The sequence below is a fragment of the Notolabrus celidotus genome, chromosome 18 (assembly GCF_009762535.1).
Source record: "Notolabrus celidotus isolate fNotCel1 chromosome 18, fNotCel1.pri, whole genome shotgun sequence".
Classification (NCBI taxonomy): domain Eukaryota; kingdom Metazoa; phylum Chordata; class Actinopteri; order Labriformes; family Labridae; genus Notolabrus; species Notolabrus celidotus.
In genome coordinates, this window is record NC_048289.1 from 16,722,457 (window position 1) to 16,739,192 (window position 16,736).

At 39.7% G+C, this 16,736-nt stretch overlaps 1 long non-coding RNA gene across 2 annotated transcripts in view; it reads left to right on the forward strand.

The window, feature by feature from the left end:
* Window positions 1-16,736, forward strand: part of LOC117829705 — a 78,862-nt gene that overhangs the window by 39,525 nt on the left and 22,601 nt on the right. The gene's annotated exons all lie outside the window — the stretch shown is intronic.

The following is a 16,736-nucleotide window of genomic DNA, read 5'->3' on the forward strand; positions in this document are numbered from 1 at the left end:
TTGTGCAAGCGGCAACCTCTGACCGTGAGAATTGAAGCCCATGCAGATGTTTTAAAAACTGCAGTTTCTGGAGTGTCCACTTGAGGCAGGCTCCAGGAAGTAGCGGAAACCACATACACACCAATTAAAAAAAGCAGATCTTTACAGCAGAAATAAACATGTTACTTCCTGGTACAAAGAAGAGTGTAGTCTGGATAGCTCACTTATAGATCGGCACACACTGTACTGGGGGTTGAGTTTTTCATACCGCAGCAATTTCGAAGATATTTACGTTACGAGTCTTCCAATGAGAGGCACAGCTGACTTGACTGACAGGCGGGAACACTGCAGCTGTTGGCTAGGAGGCTCAAACTCCACCTCTTTACGTCACACTCTGCCTGGTTGAGTTCAGCATTTCCAATATGGCCCTCGCCTTCGATTGACTTCAAAACAGCGCTTCAGAAACGAGTGAGTGACGTTAAGGATACAACGTCCATTATTTTTACAGTCTATGGTCTTGAGAGGTTACTGATTGGTTCCAATTCTAGTCCCTGGATTCCATTGATTTTAAATAACATTTGCAAACTCATATGAAGTCAAAATTGAGCATGCAGGATTCTACTTAACTGGACTAACGGTTTCGTGGACATTTTCGTCAAAGGTTGTGTGCTCTAATGTCAGCATGACAGCATCCTATTTTAAGGATAGTTTCTTTCACTTGGCAGGATTGGCTGTGATGCGACTTAAGCTGTGCATGGTGTGTGGTTATTCTTCCACAGCTCCCAGCAGGCCTCAGGGAACACCAATGGGGAATATTTCCAGAGCAATGGCTCTCTTGCAAGGTGCAGCATGTGTGTCTCAAGCAGCTGAAGCAGGGCTGTCGAAGTGTAAGCACCTGCTATCACATCTCTCATTCAGGGCCAGGGAGCTGATAATAAACAACTTGCCAGCTGTCTGCCTGTGACATCATGCTTAATGCTCCTTGCAGCATCCTGGCACAGATTCAGAAGCTGGTGGACTTGTTCTGGTGTGGGCTTCTCTGGCTGAGAGCTGCCGTCCTGGCCTGGAGGGTGGTCACAGCGTGATTGACTTGGAGAGCTGGATGGCGTCGCTCCAGCTTTAGGAAGCAAAGATCGAGGAGCAGAAATCTGCCGGAGGGGCAGCAAAGGATGCCACTGAGGCCAGTTTATCGGCCCACTACCAGCCTTTCTTAATGAAGCAGGAAGTGCGGGCCACAACAGGTCCCTGAGCAATGTTTACATCTGGTGAGGCATGTGGCTGGATTAATAAGAATGAGATAATGGCCCCTTTAGTTCTGTTTTAAGGATGTGACAATGAGTTGATCCAGATAGATGCAATTATCCAATGATCCCTGATCTATTATCACTGATGCAAAGTGAAATGTTTATGATGTCATCTTAAACATCCATTTTAAAATTCCCATGGTACGCCAGAAGATTTGGCTTAGTTGTGATCTTCACTCTGTCTATGTTCAAAGGGCAGATCATACTCTATATGGACGGACATCTCAAAGGTCAAACCCTGTTAATTTGAAGTTATTTTTAAAGAACTGCTCCAAGAAGTCCCTTCAAGACTTCACATACTTTTATTCTGTGATTCATGAGGCCTAAAGTGCCTGGTATTGTGGCAATTTAAAAAAAATATTGCAGTGAAAGTTGCCACGTTTTTTCTACATATGTAACACACAAGACATCAACTGTAGCTACTGGTGCAAACACTAAGATAAAAAGCCATCCATTGGCTGAGCAAGCTGACATCACTTTTGCCATTTTCAGCACCAAGATAATTGGGCAAATCTGTTTGTGGGCGGGGCTTACAAGAGCAGGGAGAGGGGGGAGGGATGTAGTGAGAGGGAAATCTGGTGTGGAGGGGTAGTGTTTACATTCAAAATCTCTCCCTGAACTGATGTTTATTCCGGGACTAACAAAAGCAGCTTTAAATACATGGCTTTGAAACACAAAATACAAACTGTGCAAGCAATGCTATCCCACAATGCAAAATATAATATACATGTTGTTAGAGCCATAGAGTTATTTGAGTGTGTGCGTGCCTTTAATTGTCACGCTGCATGTAAGTGGTGCTGCCAAGTGGGAGCTACTGAGCATGTGCGAGGCAATGTGTGCTTTCATTTGAGCAGGACAAGGAGCACCATATTTTTCTAACCGTAGCTTTGTTTGGTTTGTATAGTTTTGTCGCTTTTGTAAATATATAAGTTAATAGCGACGAGAGAAGTGATTTTGTTTGTCTATAATTTTAATAAATTCTCGGTTTGTTTAATTTTATACGGCATTCATTTCCTTTTTTAGTAAACCTATTTTACAACCCACGAGTCAGAAAGATCACGTCCTGCAGAAGTGGCAAAGAAGGTTTTTTCTAAAAGTTGCCACTACACATGTATTTGTTAGATTTACAGAGTTGAATTGATAATTCTTTATTGTTTTTAACCATTAATAGTTGAAAATGGTAACTCTCTTTGAGATCAGTGCTTTCTTTTGTTACACAACCCCCCTGCTAGTGAGTTGAGAAGAACACAGCTTTTGATTGGCTAATGGACTCAAACACAAGTTGTGAGGAAGTGGCTAAATGGACTGCTGTTTAAATACAAAGAATAATAATGATGAAAAACATGAAGAAATTGAGCATTGAATTTAATATTCAGTTCAATGCCGAGGAGTTTCAAATTGAGTTATGAATTTATTCTCTCAAGTCTCCACAAAGTTTGAGGCCTGCTTTAGGGGCTGCTCAAAGCGAAACGGTCACGCTGGAGCTTTTGTTGGAACCACTCTCTAGTATGTTTCTTGGATGCTGTGTTCCAAATATATCAAAAACAAAGTACGCAATAGCCTCAGATTTAAAAAATACTGCAGAACTAAGTGATCAATATTTTAAATTTTAAACAAGTCAAATGTAAGACACAGATAGTGATGCATGTTTGGAAAATAGGCTAATTAGTACAATTTGTGGAAAAGTCAAGATTTGACAGATTGGCTGCAGGGATCAGTTGCAGTTGCATGAATTTACCATTGCATCATCTTCGCATGCCAATGACGGCCCAATTGATCCCTCGTCAATCTGATGCAGACTGAAATATCTTGTTAAAATTCAAAGACTTCACCTCACATTTCCCTTAACTACATCAGTAGAATGATAGTTGGTAGTAGTTTGTAGCAGAAAGTCAAATTGTATATGGATTTTAAAGTTAAAAGTTTTAAACAGTTTCTCTGCAAACCCAATATTTAACATTCTTATCAACCTCAAGAGTACTTTGAGTTTGTTGAAATTAATTGTTTATGTTCTAAAACTGAGTTAACTGGGTTACCCTGGTCAGCATAACACCACAAATACATCATTGTGAACATGTTGTCATGCTGACATTTAATATTCTGTCCAGTCACTGTTGTGCTGAAGTTCAGCCTCACAGAGGTGCTGGCATGGCTGTAGACTCTCAGTGCTGCTGTGGGGAATTATTCTGTGTTATGCTTCACAGAGCAGAAAGAGCTGAGCATACACATAAAAAGAATCACAGACTTTGCTCACCAGGCAATATGGATGGAGTCAAATAAACATTAATCAGCTCGAGCTTGCTGATTTTTATGACATTAATGAGAAACTACGAGGAAACTAAATAAAAAAGACAAGCTCTTTCTACACTTACTCGACAGTTTACTGCGCCAGTGTATCCATTAACTGATTTAATTACATATGATTAATGAATCCTTGGACAGAGTAGTGTTTGAAAATGGTAAACTGAGATATTGGAAATTGCCTTTTGTTATATTCAAAAGATTTCATTGAAAAAAATTAAACCATTGTCATATCTGTCAATATAAAGCTGGTGCGAGTAGCTAGTTAAATTAGCCTTAGCCTGCAAGCTGGACCTAACTTTTTAAAATGCTTTTAATTTCTTTGCCAGCTAAGATATATTTTTTTAGCCTCAGTGCTAAGCTAAGCTAGCTAAACTGCTGCTCCCAGTGGCTACACATAGACCATACAGATTATATTGAACTAACTCTTTTCAAGCACTGAGGTAGCTGTGTTTAGAAACGGCGGGATCACATCAGTCCTGTCCTTGAGTCTCTGCACTGGTTGCTTGTTAACTTTAGGATCCAGTTCAAGGTTTCATTAATTGTTTTAAAGTGTTTAAATGGTCTGGCACCGTCTTATTTATCAGATCTTGTACAGCCTCACAGTACTTCCAGAGCACTTAGGTCATCAAACCAGCTGCTCCTGGCAGTACCTCGGTCCAGACCCTCTACTTGTGGGGACAGAGCCTTCTCAGTGGCGGTCCCAAATCTGTGGAACAGCCTACCTTTCCAGGTTAAAGCTGCACAGTCTGTTGAGCACTTTAAAACACTCCTGAAAACCTATCTTTTCTCCTTGGCGTTCAGTCCCAGCTAAGCAAGAATCCTTCGCTTTTTTACTTTTTTACTCTTTTATTTCCTAAATTGAGCTCTTACTATTCTTTTATTGTTTTTATTTATTGTTATATTGTGTATGATTATATTGTATTTTAATATCTGTACAGAGCTTTGGTCAACTGAGGTTGTTTTAAATGTGCTCTATAAATAAAGTTTGACTTGACTTAGTGCTAAGCTAAGCTAGCCAAAATGCTGCTCCCAGTGGCTACACATTGAACTTGCAGATGGAATTGACCTACATTTTTCAAGATAAACCTGTTTTCAGCCTTAGTGCTAAGCTACGCTGGCTCTTGTCCTGCTCCCAGTGGCTACACATTGACCATACAGATGGTTTTGACATAACTCTTTTCAAGCGCTAAGGTAGCTGTGTTTAGCCTAAGTACTAAGCTATGTTAGCGAAACTGCTGCTCCCAGTGGTTACACATTGACCATACAGATGGTATTGACCTAACTTTTTTCATGTGCTAAGTAGGGGTGGGAATCGAAAACCAGATCCGACTTAGAACTGCTTCCAATTGATCAATTCCATCGGAATTGTACACCTCAAATGTTATCGATTCTTCTTAACAATTCATTTCCCAGCACAATGTCACGTCGCATCGCAGAACTCCTAGGTGCAAATACCTCAAATATGCTGAAGCATTTGTCGACTTGGCCTCGAAGCTTGGGGTTCGTGTCGGGTCGAAGTGGAGAAGGGTTCCATGTGAACATGTTCGCGTCGGGGAGGCGAACCCCCGCCTACCTCTCCCCTTTCGGAGTCGGGACACTTTCCCTCAGAGTCATGGGGCCACGTCTGGACTCACTCGGCCAAAAATGAGGCACCGAGAGAGGGTAAAATACCTCCGCGATGACCCCCGGAGGAAAAAAGTTTTTCCTCTCCAAATTCAAAGTATTTTCATCCAGACTCGAGGGGCCATGTCCAGACTCACATGGCAGAGAATGAGGTCAACCTATTGTTCAGTATTTTCAAGTTGAATATGTTCATGTTCAGTCTTGTGCAGACATAATTTTGGAAAAATTTAAATGGTTCCTTTTGGTGCGGGAGACTGTGTAGAACTACTTTTTTCCCCTCAAAAAATAACTCAGGAATTGTTAGAAGAATTGATAAGGAATTGGATTGACAAGCAGAATCGACAATGGCATTGACATTGACAAAAATCTTATCAATTCCCACCCCTATTGCTGAACTGAGCTAGCTAAACTGCTGCTCCCAGTGGCTACATAATGACCATACTGTTATTGTCCTACGTTTTCGGTGAATTTCCCAAAATGTTGAACATTTCATTAAGTTGTTTCACTGTACCAGACCTCAAGTATTATCATAGTCGGTAGGGTCAAACATAATGTAGTTGCAGTGTGTTTCAGAGGTCAGTCAACTTTCACACATCCTAATGAGACACTGCTGGTGAAGCCTTTTACTTTTTCCATAAACATTTATTGACACATTTATGAATGATTTTGGGCCGTGACCCAATATTTACAGAGAAAGCTGAGGGTCCACTGCTATGAATTTCAATATCACTTCCATCTGTCCCATCTGACAGCATTGTAGACAGGCTTATTGATGCATTCAGTCCTGTGGTTGGGTTTGAGTGTGGGTGGATGCTGGTGATTTTCACCCCATCTCCTCTGAGTGCCCAGCTTTGAAAGATGCTTGAAAAGTGGGGTAGAGAGAGAGAGAGTGGAAGTTTGTCTGATGATGTATCACGTATTTTTTCTTGAAAACAGCCACCATCTTTAGACAGCAAAATGTTGCATGGTGCCAAAAGGCAAATACCTGTCTTGAAATCACTGATTGATGTGTGTTGAGAAACGCAACTTTGGTTTGTTAAGTTGTAGGAGCATGGAGACGGTGTGACGTCCTGTGTCAGAGGGAACACTTTAATGAAACATACTGCATGTTGTTTTATCATTTTAAGAAGTTAAGAACTAAAGTTTTCCTGTTGTGGGACTAATAAAGGATTATCTTAATAGACCTAGATAAGAATGTGTTGAGTTCACTAGACTGGCTAATATGCATTTTATTCACTTTGTTGAAGAAATGCCCTACACCTGCTGACCCTCCTCACTGCTATCAAATTAAGATATAACTGCTATATTAGAATGATGCATTTCAGGCTCCAACTGCAAGTCTCTGTGTGTGAGTGACAAGAGTTTTAGCTGGTATCTACAGTTTCATATGCAGTTGCCTGGCAGCTAAAGATATCAGCCAAAATGTCTAGTGGAGAGAAAGGCTAAATTAAAATAAACATATAGATCCAAATATAAGACGTATATTTCCCTGAAAATACATGTGAAAAAGTGTTATCATCTCCAGTCAGGTTCTATACGTTTACATACCAACACTTGCTTATGACAGTGCAATGAAGTACCTGCATTTTCAAGTACAACCAAAAGGCACACGTCATATTTACTGATGAACACAGCGGATCATAGAAAACAATAAGACCTGAATGCTGTCAGGTTGTCAAGATAGCTCAACAAAAGCAGCAGAAAACACGTTCTCCTTTGATTATTAAAAGAATGAGAGGAGAGGTAGCTGAGCTTTAACTTCTGTCCAAAAAGGTGACTACACACTGATGGGAGGGGCAGAGTTAACAATCAGCAAGAGAGCATAATACGGACCAGTAAGTCCACTGCACAAACACGGCATCAGCTGGCATTACAGTTGATTTGACAAAATGTACACCACATTGAGTGACAGGAGGGACGGGGAGGACTCTGTTGCTTTTGCTGGCTTTGGTGCCAATAAACTAAAGTAACGTATATATTCCTGTCACTCATGGGGTATTATACAGTATAACATAATATGCATCATAACAACAAATAACACATACAGTGAAGTGATTTGACAACTTAATAGCCTTACACGTCTGCTAACACTGGTAAATTATTATATAAGCTGGGGTCTCTCTCCCTCCGCTCCCCATTCCCCTTTCAGTTCAGCAGGTAGACATTGAAATGGCGTGCCTCAGTGAAAGATCAAGCTAATAAATAATTAACTTTGACATTTTAATATAATTGATTGTGTCATAGCACGAGTATTTTGTGTTTTATTGCTGGTAAATGTAGGTTATTAGGAATATAGCTATTTAGATATTATGTCCAATAAGTATTATGCCAAGAATTCCATGCAATCTGTCCAGACTCAAAGGCAATCAATCCGTTTCAGGCTTTGCAATGGAGCTATGCTAAGTTGCACCATCCTAATTACATAAATATAATTAAATTATCATTTTTATGTAGTTTTTGCAGTTTTTTAAAACAAAATTGGCCATAAAAAGCTCTAAAGGTGGTCTCTAAAACATTTTCAAAATCATTCAACAAACTTAAATAAAAAATCCCCGGAACATGTAATGCATCTTTGACTTAGACTATCAGGAACTAATATAGCTAACTATGTTCACTTCTTGGAGTTAGCTTTCTTGTTGCTTAATTGATTTGCGTTAAAGTTTATTCAAAGTTAAACTTTCAGCCAAAAGTGCCCAATAATGAAGAGAAAAGTTTCCAGCTCGAGCAGCTCCAGGTCATAAGTGATGAGATTTCATGTCAAATGTAGTCCTTTGGGAAACTCAGTGGTTCAAGAGGATATTGTCCTGTCTTGTTTCAAAGAGATCTTTTTTTTCCCTTTTCATTTTATTTTTGAAAACAGTATGTCATCATCATGGCATCATGACTCTTGACATCTTCCAGGCTTCCTCTTGTTGAGGACAAAACCTTACCCTTCATTGCCATTCAGCACACACCCTTGTACACACGGATATACTTTATTCTTTGAAAGAAACCCCGCTCTGTTTCGCTTTCACCAATACAGGCGCAAAGACACACACACACACACACACACACACTCGCCACACAGTAAAACAGGAAATGGAGACAATGATGAAACCTCTGTGTAACGTTCGCTTCTCAAACATCTTAAAGGACTGACAAACGTCAATCTCCGTCCTTTCTTCAGTCCAGATTTGTATATGTGAGTGTGTATGTGTGTGTCACAAAGAAACACAAAGAGGCACCGCTGATATCTGAAATTGGATCACAAGATTAAAAGATTCACCGACAAATGGATGCTCTCAGTTTTGTGTCTCACACTGGCAACATAATATTCTGTGTGTAGTAAGTTTGCAAGAGAACAACAATAAGTAAGATGTCATGAATTATTTGTTACTATTATCATAATAGTATTGAATTCAGTGCAATTTGGGCCTACTGGGAGTTAAAAGCAGAGACCTGGCAGTCAATACACATGGATAAACACAATTCTTGTTGTGATTGATAGAATCTCTAGCTACAGCTGAAGACTGGAGGCCAATTTGTTGACCTCAGAACTACATCAAAGCTTTCTGCTGATGAGGTACTTTTACTTGCTTCAGTGGACCGTGTCCTGAAGTGCCCAGTGAGGAGCTTTGCAGCTGAGTACGAAGCTGCTGGGATGAGGGTCAGCACCTCCACGTATAAGACCAAAGCACTCTACTGGAAAACAATGGATTCCCTCTTTCAGGTAGAGAATGAGATGCTGCCTTCAGCCAAGAATTGATGCTGGGTTAGTACCAAACTTGTATAAAGCAAGAGCTGAGCTTGAACACGAATCCCTCAATACATCATAACCATTTTGCAGCCATGGTTCCTCTGCTGTGATCAGTGTACATTTCTTTCTTTTAGAAGCTCAGTAGAAGGAAAGATGAGCTGTCTATTTGTATTGGAAGACGCCATTTAAAAAGCCATAACCATCCATTCTGGAAGCTTGGCTCTCAATGTTTTTGGGGTGTATCCAATTGTGACAAGACCCTAACCCGGACTCTGTTTGTGCCCCCATTATGTCCCACAGCTCAAATCCCCAGAGATGATCTGAATGTTGTCTTAACAACTGTACAAAGCTCACTTCCACCTCCTCTATCATGTCATAACTCCTTTCCTAGTTTTGAATTCAGAAAAAGATGAATTACAAAAGCCCTGATGTACTTCTAAACATTCGATTGCCCCAGTCCAAAAGAATAATCACAGTGTCACAGAGAAAACAAACAAACCGAATAACAATCAATACTTCAAGAGCACTGTCATGTCTTTTTTTATTTTTATTGGCAGAAATGCTTAAAACATTGCTTCAGATATGGATGGGACAAAGATCAAGAAAAAAAAATCTCTGCAAGCCATGCATAAAATTGAGTTTTGGACTTACAGTACTATTAAAAAGCCAAACTTTAATCTGAATTGTACCTTGGATTAGCAATTAGTGTTTAAACAGTGAAAGGTATGGAAAAAAACAACTTTTTTTGTTGGTGTTACAGTGTTTAGTTTTAAATATTAACTGGCTCAACAAAGTACCGGGTACAAACAACCATCATATAGGAAAAGAAGATGTGTACTACAAAGGATATGCTGTTGTTTCCACTCTATTTTATTACGATGCTTGGGTGGCAGTTTGATCTGCCATACAAAATCATACAAAAGTAAAGACAGAACAATATCATGAGGAACATTTACAAAAGCAATACACACTGCATCCTAACAAATTTTTACCTTCAGTGAAATCCTATTCCGTAGCAAGCTAATGCTAGTACCTTTACACTTAAGTTTATGTTTCATGGCTTTAGCCCTCTACTGTTCTCAAATCATGTCAGCTGTTGTCTCTTAACATACAGTATATGATGCTCATAGACTGTGTAAAATATGGACGTAGTACCCGTGAAATCACCCATCTGTTCCTGAGCGCTGTTTTGAAGCCAATCGATGGCGGCAGCCATCTTGGAAATGCTGAACTCAACCAGTCAGAGTGTGACATAAAGGGGCGGAGTTTGAGCCTCCTAGCCAACAGCTATGTGTTCCCGTCCGGGAGTCAAGTCAGTCATGTCCTTATTTGGGCAAAATCTCGTAATCTTAATATCTTCTGAACCGTAGTTTTAGAAAAAAATTCACCCCCATACAGTGTGTGCTGATAGAGAGATTAGCTAAGTAGAGCCAAGCTGTTTTTTGAACCAGGCTGTAAACATGTTTATTAATGCTGCAAAGATCGTCTTTCTTGAATTGGTGTCTATGTGGTTTCCGGTGTTTCTGTAGCCAGCCACAAGCGGATCCTCAATGAACTGCAGTTTATAACACTTTCACATTTGCTTCATAGTTTGAGACCGGAGGTTGCCACTTGATGATGCCACATGGTCGCCAGCTTGAAAAATATCCTTGGATAAAAAGTTTGGATTATTAGGTGCATAGATTTTCTGTTTCCCACCCATAATACTCCTCTACACTAAACTCAGAACGGTTTCTGTATTCTGGAAGTGCTGCTGGGCATCTCTATCATCGAGACAATCATAGATGTTGACTGTTACATTATTTATATTTATGCATCATATAAAGGCAGAAAATGAAATGTAATGACAACTCTGAAAAGCTCACAACTTTCTTTTATATTGTCTAGAAAGATTCAACCACTGATTACCATCATGGAAAGGGTAAGCTTAAATAGCAAGCAAAACAGAAAGCACCACAAACTTGAGAAGGGGGGCAGTATAGGTCAAAGTTGCTCCTATGGTCAGCTTTACATATTCCTTACTCAGCTTCTAAGAAACTTCTAAAGGCTCAGCAACACTAAACTCACAGTTCAGCTCCTGGTCAAATGCAGATAACCCTACATGGTGAGAAACCCTAGAATGTACAGAGTGTGGAGAATATGGAAGAGTTAAATACATACTGTCAGGACTTGTCTGTAGTGGACAACTTCTGCTGGTGGATACTTTCAAAGAACTTGGGATTTTTGAGCATGTCAGTGGTTTAAAAAAAGAAATAAAAGGAAAAAAAAAAGCTTACCCTGTCAGGATTCTAATTTGCATTACCACTTGTTCACTATACGTTATTGCATACTTGTTCGGATTAAATGCGTAATGCATGTCTCCGCATCTCAAGCAGATCACTTTTAGGGTTGCAAAGAGGGGGGAAATTTCCGGAAAGTTTCCGGTAAATTTCCATGGGAGATTAAGCTGGAGAATTTTGGAAATATTCCAAATTGGAAACTTTCCATGATTTATGGTAATTTAATGGTAATTTATGGGAATTAACTGGGAATGAATATGAATTGAGGGTAATTTACTGGAAAGGTTTTCATATCCAAGCATAAATATTTGTTTTGTTATAAGCTATGTCCTTCCTGCTTTCTTATTTTTAAGATAACATTTCAAAACACACTGGATGGACTGTAGTGGTAGTCATTGTATGATGTGTTCTTGTTTGTCTGTAAAAAATATAAAAGTGGGTAACATACACTTTTTGATTGATGTATACAGCAGAAAAACCTAATAAAAATATATTTAAAAAATAAAAATAAAACATTTTTGTTTGTTATAAGCAGACATCAATCCAAAATAATATAATTAAAAAAGATGTATTTGTAAGTAGAACTTTATCAAGTGTTACATTTTTTATTGAACAATCAATTCGTTCATTGAAGAACGAAAACATGAATGTTGACTTAAATATTACTCATCCCCCCGACCCAACCTATTGATATTTGTAAGTTAAACATTAGTACCATACATGACTTTTATTAAATATATTACCACATAGTATCATCAAAACTTAGTTCACTTTGTGTTGTCCCCAGGCTCAAATGTATGGCTTCAAGAGTCTTGTGCTCTGAGCTCAAAAGTGTGGTCGAGGATTCTAGAATACATCTGTGCATGTGATGGAGGAATGCACAGTGCATGCAGGGGGCATGGTCTCAATAGCCCTGCAGTGAGCAGTGTGCTATGTGCATGTGATTGAGGAATAGCATAGATATTCAACTGTACTTGCATGAAATCTGGTTGTTTTAGTCAGGATTATGCTAAAATATATTTTCCCCAACTATATTTAAATTCCCTATTAAGAGCCAACCTTCAATTTAGTCAATTCCTGTTTTTTTCCTGTTAATTCCCATGGAAAGTTTCCAACTTTGAAAATTCCCGGAATGTTGCAACCCTACTCTGTTTAGTGCCCTATTTAACTGTGAAATTGGAGTCTCTAATCACTATGATTTAAGTGACTAACTTGCACTTGTTACTACAACTGTTATTGAGTGAAGGATGCCACCGACGCAATGATTCAAAATGTGTCAGAGAAGCTTTGACTGAAAGAATGAGGGAGACAAATAATGTGACAGAGAAGAAGAAAAGGTTATTTAAGACATGTGCATTCACAGTTATTTCTTTATAGAATATTCACCCGTGTAAAAGTGAAGAACTGCAGCATTACTAAAGTTGAGTGTTTTGACCTTTGCAAACAGAATGGTACATCTTTAAAACTGATTTCATTGAATTACAGATGTAAAGATACCTCCTCACTCTGCTGAATTTATCTCCAGACCTTTGTAAGGAAAGTAATACAATTAGTTATGGGTGAGGACCCAAAGTCCTGTGCTTCGCTAAATTGAACGCACGCAGGTGGAAAATACCCTTTTGAATGAATCAAATGAGCTCTGCAGAAAGGTAGATACCCAAACAATAGCTGAGCACTTACACTTGAATGTAAAATCAGATGACTCACATTTCTTAATCACTCTCTCCAAAAATATCATGGCCATGAGAGACGATACTTCAATGTGAATGTGTAAATCTGAAAAATATAAATATTTAACCAAAAAAAAGATTAGAATGTATCGTCAATCATTTTTATTTATGTCTGGAGTCCCAAAAAAGTTTGGACACTGTGTAAATTATAATAAAAACTGTCTTTTGATGGTTTGAAAATCATCCAAACCCTGTGCTTAATATAAAATAGAACCCAGACAACAAATAGTATTGTTTTAAGAAAAATATATTTTCATTTTAAAGATACAGTGCATGTTCATAATCTCTTGTAAATAATATCACTAAAAGGTTCAGAGAATCTCTGTACAGGCTGAAGGCTGAAAAACCAATACTAGATGGTCATGATCTTTGTGCCCTCAGTCAGCACTGCATTAAAAACAGACATTACTCTGTAGTGGAAATCACTGCATGCATACAAAAACCATTGTCTGAGACCACACTCATCACTGCATCAAGCAATGCAGGTTATATCTACCATGCAAAGAGGAAACCACACATAAACATGATCAGGACACAGGCAAATTCACTTGGCCAGAGCTTATTAAAGATGGACTTAATACAAATGTAATACTGTCTTGTGGTCTGACAAGCTAAATTTCACATTACCTATTAAAATCATGGACACTGCATCTTCTGAAAAGGAGAGTGCACAGTTCAAAAGCCACCACCTATGTTGGTATGGGCAGGGGCGGAGCTGGGAGGGCGGCACTCCCCCGGCCCGGGATGGTGGAGGGCCCGGGGAGCTGGGGGAGGCGGGCCCCTTCCACTACCGGACAGGCTTGGTTAGTGGATGCAGTGTGTTCCCTTCTTAGAGCTGACTATTTTCTTGACAAGCTGTGGGTTACGTTGCGGATGTGTGTGCCTTTATATAGGTTGCTCCAGTCAGGATGAGTCATGGTTGGTAAAAACCAAACTACATAACTGACTTGAGTCATGTAGTTGAGTGTAAAATATTGAATACATTTTTGTGCTGCATGAATGGCTTCACTTTCACTCTCACTTTTAACTTTACAACGTGCAGATTTACAAGTGGATCGCAGATATTGTCTCCCAGTGTATTTTGGGTAAAATAGTCATCAACCCCAACGTCATCATCAGTCAACAAAGTGCAAGCTAGGTGGAGCAGAGTGGCAGTTTATATAAACGTAACTGTGGAGCGACAACGCGCAAAGAAAAGGAAAGAAGAGAACAAGGAAAAGCCAAGTTACAAAAACTGGACACATATTTTGTTTGTCCTGCTGGAGATGAACCTGGCATTGTTGGCAGCGATTCAGGCCCGCCCACGCTCATTCTCCAAGTTAAGACTTACTAAAAACCCCTTGAGGAGCACGGTGGGACAGGAGAGACTGAGTGGACTTGCTATGTTGTCCATTGAGAATGACAGAGCAAAGAAAAGTTGACATAAAGCGCATCAGGGACGAGTTTGCGGAGCGCAAGGCTCGTCGTATGCCCTGCAAATAGTGTTGAGTAAGCCCAGTTCTTCATATTGATTTTGTGTTTGTATGTGAACATGTGGGCCGCTGTGCCAATTTGACTAAGCTTTATATCTGTTGATACAGTGGCCTACTGTGCTCTCATTAGCTGAAATAGTTAGTGGGTGTCAGAAAGATGCGGTCGCTATCCGTGGTGCTGAACTGCTTTGAATTTGTGTTGTTTCCTTATTGGGCCAGGTAGCCTAAAGTTTTAGTTGTTCTCTTGGTTTGTTAGACTTCATGTCCGTTTGATTGGCTTCAAAATGACGTAACCGTGTGTAAAAAATGTAGTATTGCTTGTAAGACCCGCTTTTGCGGGCATGTGTATGTTGTAAAGCATTTTATAAAGGCCTGGTCATGTGCCCCACCCCCGACCTGGCACTGATTTGTTCCTCTAGTGGGTATGGGGATGCTTAAGTGTCCATGGCATGGGTAGCTTACACATCCAGGAAGGCACCATTAATTCTGAACAATATAACAGGTTTTAGAGCAACATATGCTGTCATCAAGACAATGCCTCTTTTAGAGAAGACCTTGTACATTTCAGCAAGACAATGCCAAACCACATTCTACAATTTATTATAACAGCATGGCTCTGTAGAAAAAGAGTCTGGGTGCTATGTTGGCCCGTTTGTTGTCCTGTCTCGTCTCCTAATGAAAACATTTGGTGCATCATGAGACAAATGAATACAACAAAGGAGACCCCAAACTGTTGACCAGCTGAAATCCTACATCAGGCAAGAATGAGACAACACTTCACTTTTGTCAGAAACTGGTTTTCTCGGTTCCCATACAATTACAGTGTTGTTAAAAGAGGGGTGATGCAACACTTTGGCAAACATACCCATCTCGACTTTTTTTAAGATGACAACATCAAATTCAAATTGAGCATATATTCATTGTTTAACAACATTTTCAGTTTCAACATTTGATATGTTGCCTTTACACCACTTTCAATTAAATTTTGAATTTGCAAACCATAAAATTATGCATTTATCAACATTTTACACAGCATCCCAACTTCTTTTGGATACGGGGTTGTACACAAACACACATGCACGCAAGCACGCACACACACACACACACACACACACACACACACACACACACACACACACACACACACACACACACACACACACACACACACACACACCACGTTCTCTCTCTGATGTGTGTTCCCTGTTGTCTGCCTCTCATTTTCTCCTTGTCATTTTTCTCTAATCTCATCTTCTGGATTTCTTTCACCTTATCTGTACTCTATCCACCTCTCCCTTCCCCTTCTGTCACTCCATTCTCTCCCTCTCTCCTGTATCTTATTGATTTGATCCTTCAGTCTCCCTCTATAATACTACAGCCTGATTGGGCGGCAGCACAGGCTCATGATGCAGTGAAATGTCCGATACCTTTGGGAAGACAAGATTAGAGAGCTCGTGTGCATCAGTCTGTCTTCATGTCTCCTGTCTTCTAATCATTTGTTTCTCCCCTCCTTCCTCCTCTCCATCTGTTGCTCTGCTGTTTTTCCCCTTCCTCTCCTCCTCCTCCTCTTTTTACTACACTTTCCCTCTGCTCTCTGTCTCCCTAATCCTCCCAAGTGCTGGTTCTCCTAAACCATATTAACACAGGGATCATCTTTGTCTCGTTGAATTAAAATGGAACCGAGAAGATCTGAGAAGCTGCTCTCAAGTTGAAGCTTGTATCAGCAGAGGACTTAACATCAACAGCTTTAATTATTTTTTTTTTGTCTACAATGACCCTTATCGCTGGATTTTTAGTGGCTGAGGGGTTGTGACTTTGTCAGGAGTTTGTATCCATCAACACAGGACTGATGCAAATGACACTTTTGAGGTTTTGCAGCTTAGAACTGAGGCATGGGGGTAAAAGTTGGACAGAGCTTTATCCTCTCTATTCTCTTCTTCTCTAATTAAACAAGGAGGGATAGGAAAGCTCCTCAGTGAAGGATAAATAGAGGATATAGAAAATCTACTGTCTGGCCTGAGGGACAATAGCTCTGCCTTAATTGAGAATGAAATAACTGCTGTTATAGCAGAGGGATACTTATTTGTTTTATTATTATTAGAATTTGTTGTACTGGCCAAGTATGTGGTGAGGAATTACACTGCGGTTAAAATTATTATGAACTTACGGACATATAGTGGGGCAAAAAAGTATTTAGTCAGCCACTGATTTTGCAAGTTCTCCTACTTAGAAAGATGAGAGAGGTCTGTAATTTTCATCAGAGGTACACTTCATCTATGAGAGACAAAATGAGAAAAAAAAATCCAGGA